Below are 6,000 nucleotides of genomic sequence, written 5' to 3'. Positions count from 1 at the left end.
AAAGATGACAAATGAAAGGTTATGGAAGAAGGTTATCAAATGTTATATGACTATTATTTTGTAGTCTAGATGAGGTCACTAAATTTCATATCCTTAGCTGCTTAAATTGATAGAACCTTGGTCAAGCTTCGCTTCCCAGATCTTAATCTTGTATTTTACAATGAAAGTGTTCTATTTACACTTGCAACAACTATAACAAAGCATATTAAAGTTGACATGATCACTTTAAAAATGGAGCATGGTTGTTTTGTGAGACTTCATATAGAGATTAACTCAATAAACTATTGGTGACAGTCATGTTATCAATGGGTGTAAGGTCTCTCATCTTCGTCAACCATAAATTTTCAATTAGATTTGACTACTATTTCAAATTTTATCTTTAATACAAAGATTTGATGACTAATAACAAGGGATTTCATGGTAAATGATTGATTGTTTCTAAAAAAAATGTAATATCAAAAACAAGGATAAACATATTGGATAGATAGATTAAAAAAAAGTTGAACCTTGATGATAAAGGAAAATTAATAGAAGAAAGGAAAAGAAGCACGTGGATTATGTGTTGATCTTATGCAGGGACTCTCTACTCATATAGGAACTAACATTGGCAGTCAAGCAATCATAAGCAAGTCTTCTCATATGATTAAATGATCGAAGAATAAGAGAACTTGCAAGTTGTAAGAGTAATGATGCACCTAACCCTAGGTTGCTATTTGAATATTAATTATATTGGGATCACTAGAAACCTAACAAAAGGTGTTGCAACACCTCTAACAAAAAGTCACATGGACACCAACAACCATTGTTACCATGACTTAGGGATGTGTTGGATTTTTTGGGCTCCTTTCTTATGTGGAGGGAAGAGAACACATTATTATTTTCACACACCACTAGACTATCATTTTTCAAATTACAATAACATGCTTGTTTACCATTGGAACAAACTGATTTTTGGACATAAGGTTTGCCACATGTGAATCTTCATTTTGTCTAGTTACATCATCACACAAAAGTTTGGGGAAGGAGAAACAAATATCGTGATTTTTTGTTCTATAATTGAGGATTTTCATCTTATTTCTTGTTTATGAGCATTAGTGTTTTGTTTGTTTTGTTGTAATCACAATTTGTGCACTCATTGGAGACTTTCTTGTACCCTTTGCTAATCATAGTGGATTATTTCTTTGATTTAGATAACTCGTGGTGTAGATTGAGAAAGAGCATATGTTTAAAGTAGACTTCAAGACAGTGGTACAAGAAATTTGAGTCTGTTATGTGTGAGTAAGGTTATAAGAAGACTACTTGTAACTATTATACCTTTGTTAAGAAGTTTTGTTAGGAAATAATATATCAGATTGTATATTACCTTATATAGATGATATGATTGATTCAGTCTTGGTTTGATTGAGTCGTTTATTCCTTAATTGTAGGATCTAGACATATTGTAATTTCTATTTATTGTACTCTGTTTATAGTGAAATTCAATTGCACAAACACAGTTTTACCAATCCTTATATGGTATCAGTCTATCTTCGGTCCTGAAATTCTTTTATCCTTTCTTTTCCTTGTCTTGCTTCATGGGCACTCCTGCTCCATCATCCGAAGGTGCTTTATCCTTCAACACTATGATCCATATGCTAAACATTCGCCTCACATCCACAAACTTCATCCTATGGCGTCGTCAACTTCTTCCTCTCCTACAAGGACTGGCGCTTTATGATCATATTGATGGAAGCACTCCTGCTCCTTCCCCTCAGCTACCAACCACTGATACCTCTGCGCCCCCCACTGATAATCCAGCCTTCATTTCATGGAAACAAGATCAGCGACTTGTTAGTCTTCTTCAAGCCTTTCTCACGCAGGAAACCTTGGCTGAGGTTCTCCACTGTGATACTGCTCAACAGATCTGGTCTACTCTTGAGTCCCTTTATGGTTGAGACTCTAAACAAAGAGAAATCAGTATTCGTGACCAATTATTACATCTCAAAAGAGGTTCATCCTCTGTTCGAGAATTTTCAAAATCTTTTGGAGCACTTTGTGATCAACTTAGCCTCATGGGCAGACCTGTCGATGATCTGGATAAATTACATTGGTTTCTCCAAGGATTGGGTCCGACCTTTACTAGCTTTGGTGCATCGCAGCTAGCAATGCGCCCACTGCCTACTTTTAGAGATTTGGTTGCTGCTGCGGAAGGATTTGAGTTATATATATCTGCTGTGGAAGATGCTCCACCTCAGGCTACTTTTCTTTCCAATCATCGTCCCCACCAAAACTCTCATTCACGCTATTCGAATGCTTCACGTGCTTCTTCTTATAGTCGATGAGGGCGTGGACAAAATTCTGCAGGACGTGGGGGTCGTGGTCAAAACAATCGAACCATTATTTGTCAAATCTGTCGAGGAGAGGGGCATTATGCCACCACCTGTCATCAATGCTATGAAAGCGCTCCTCCTCACTCTGCAAATCTTGCAAAGTCCTTTGCTGCAGCATGCAATGTCTCCTCCTCTGAAAAATCAGATTGGTATCTAGACACTGGTGCTTCAGCACATATGACACCAAGTTCCTCGCTGCTGGACTCTATGGAGCCATACTCGGGTAATCACACCGTTTATGTTGGAAATGGTAATACTTTGCCCATATCCCATATTGGTTCTTGCCGTTTGGCCTCAGATTTAAGTCTCCTAGATATTTTGGTTGTGCTTGGACTACAAAAGAATCTTATATCTATTAGCAAACTTACTCATGATTATCCTATTGATGCTATTTTTTCTGACAAATCCTTTATGCTTCAGAAAAGGGGCACAAGGGAAATTCTAGCAAGAGGGAGGCGTGAACAAAATCTCTATGTTTTGGAGCATGGCCAAGTTGCTTTTCTTTCTATTTTGAATTCAAATAAATTATAAGGATCCTTTGATTTATGACATTCTTGTTTAGGACATGTCAACTATGATATTATTTCTCAATTAAATAGGGCTGGTCATTTGACAGTATCTTCCATTCTACCAAATCCTTCTGTTTGTGATTCTTGTGAACTAGCCAAAAGCAAAAGATTACCATTTAACATAAATGAAAAACGTGCCTTACAACCATTAGATTTGGTTCATTGTGACTTATGGGGACCAGCACCTGTGTGTTCTAATTCTGGTTTTTGATACTATGTCATATTTGTGGATGACCACTCAAGGTTTACTTGGCTATATCCGTTGCGCTTAAAATCAAAATTTTTTGATATCTTTGTTCGATTTAAAACCTTTGCAGAAAATTAACTCAACACCTTAATTAAGGCTTTTCAAAGTGATGGTGGTATTGAATTTACAAACAAAAGACTCCAAGAATTGTTCCAAAAGAGTGGTATTCTTCACACCATGTCATGTCCCTATACACCAGCTCAAAATGGCCCGACGAAATGCAAGCATCGCCACATCACATAGACGGGTCTTGCCATGCTCTTTCAATCACATTTACCCATCACTTACTAGTTTGATGCCTTTTGTTGTACTGTGTACACCATTAATTGACTCCCCACCACATTGCTTCAAGGCATTTCCCCATTTGAAGTTCTTTACACTACTAAGCCAAATTACACCAACTTTCATCCCTTTGGTTGTAGAGTCTACCCATGTTTGCGAGATTATGTCTCTAATAAATTGTCTCCTTGCAGCACTCCCTGTATCTTTCTTGGATATAGTAGCTCACATAAACGTTTTCGATGCCTCCATGTTCCAACCTCCCATCTATATATTACCCGTCATGCCAAATTTGATGAGCTTTACTTCCCACTCTAAAAACAGGGACTGTTTCTTCAATTTCTGCCTTGGGTTATTCACTCTTTGATGAACCCTCTCAAGCCACTACTAATTCATCCACTGCTGATTCTCAACAAGAACAACAGCTGCCTCCAAACCATGTGCCTTGACCATGTGGATTATGTCCCTCGGAAGATACATCACCAATAGCATCTCAAGCACCTCCACTGGTTGCATCTCCACTAGTTGTGCCTACCTCTCCAAGCCATCCCATGGTTACTCGTTCTAAGGTAGGTATCTTCTGACCTCGCTACTTTGCAGACATTTCAACCTATGGGTCTTCCCCTCTATTGTATGCATTACTTTCTACTAATGAGCCAAAAGGTTTTAAATTTGTTGCCAAAGATCCAGGTTGGTTAGCTGCCATGAATGAGGAGTTAACAACATTACATTCCAACAAAACATGGGATCTTGTTTCGCGCCCACCAAATCACAACATTGTTGGATCCAAATGGGTATTTTGAACGAAATATTTGTCTGATGGCTCCATCGATCGTCTCAAAGCTCGCTTAGTGGCACAAGGCTATACACAGACTCCGGGTTTAGATTATAGTCACACCTTCAGTCCCGTCGTAAAAGCAGCTACTGTACGCATTATTCTCACCCTCGCAGTGATGAAAAATTGGCCTCTACATCAACTAGATGTCAACAATGCCTTCCTAAATGGATACCTATCAAATCAAGTGTATATGGAGCAACCTCCTAGCTTCATAGATCCTCGATTCCCTAACCATGTTTGCCACTTGCACAAAGCTCTTTATGGCCTTAAATAGGCTCCTCTAGCATGGTTCCAGAGATTCAATGCCTTCATTCTCAAACTTGATTTTCATGACAGCAAGGCAGATCCATCACTTTTTGTCTTTCATCAACAATCTGTCACCATATATCTCCTTCTATATGTGGATGATATTATATTAACTGGAAGTAATCAATTGGCCATTAATAACATTCTGACCAAAATCAATACAGAATTTGCTGTCAAAGATCTAGGAAGACTGAGTTACTTTCTGGGTCTCGAGGTACATTACACTCCTACTGGTATTTTTCTTAGTCAAGCTAAATATGCACATGATATTTTGAGCAGGGCAAAAATGTTAGATGCCAAACCAGAGGCCACACCTCTTGCCCCTGATATTCATTTAACAAGCAATGGTGATTCGTTTCATAATCCAACTCTTTATCAATCTTTGGTTGACGCTCTTCATTACCTCACAATCACTCGTCCAGATCTTTATTTTGCTATCAACAGTGTCAGCCAGTTCCTCTAAGCTCCAACTATTGATCACTTCCAAGCTGTGAAGCGAATATTGCGGTATATTCAGGGAACATTGTCCTTTGGTTTAACCTTTAGCCGTGGGTCTGCTCTCACTATTCTTGGATACTCCGATGCTGATTAGGCTCATTGCATTGAGACTCACCGCTCGACCTATGGATACTCTATCTACTTAGGAGGAAATCTTGTATCTTGGAGTGCCAAAAAGCAACCCACCGTTGCACGATCAAACTGTGAATCTGAGTATCGGGCTATGGCAAATACAGCAGCCGAACTCATGTAGTTCATCTATCTGCTGCATGATCTGCACATTTCTGTGTCAACCCCAACTCTACTTTGTGATAACAAAAGTGCCATATTTTTGTCTCAAAATCCAGTTGCTCATAAGCGCGCCAAGCACATTGACATTGACTAAAATTTTGTTCGAGAATTAGTGTTATCAAAGAAGGTTGTCACTCAGTTTATTCCTTCTCATCTTCAAATTGCAGATGTCTTCACCAAAAGCTTGCCTCGTCCTCTGTTTCAGTTCTTTCATTCCAAGCTACGTGTTAGCCCAAATCCCACTCTTAGCTTGAGGGGGGATGTTAGGAAATAATATATCAGATTGTATATTACCTTATATAGATGATACGATTGATTCAGTCTTGGTTTGATTGAGTCGTTTATTCCTTAATTGTAGGATCTAGACATATTGTAATCTCTATTTATTGTACTCTGTTCATAGTGAAATGCAATTGCACAAACACATTTTTACCAATCCTTATAAGTTTTATGATGACTCTATTATCTTGTTATTATATGTTGATGACATGCTTATTATTAGAAAAAAAAATGTTTACAAAATTGACAAGTTAAAAATTCAATTGGATGAGTCATTTGTCATAAAAGACTTAAGTACTGCTAAGCAGATTCTTGCTAAAAAAA

This window comes from Abrus precatorius, unplaced genomic scaffold (genome assembly GCF_003935025.1).
Source record: "Abrus precatorius isolate BTA unplaced genomic scaffold, Abrus_2018 Scaffold2, whole genome shotgun sequence".
Classification (NCBI taxonomy): domain Eukaryota; kingdom Viridiplantae; phylum Streptophyta; class Magnoliopsida; order Fabales; family Fabaceae; genus Abrus; species Abrus precatorius.
The sequence above is the reverse complement of the archived record's forward strand: the minus strand, read 5'-3'. Positions refer to the sequence as shown.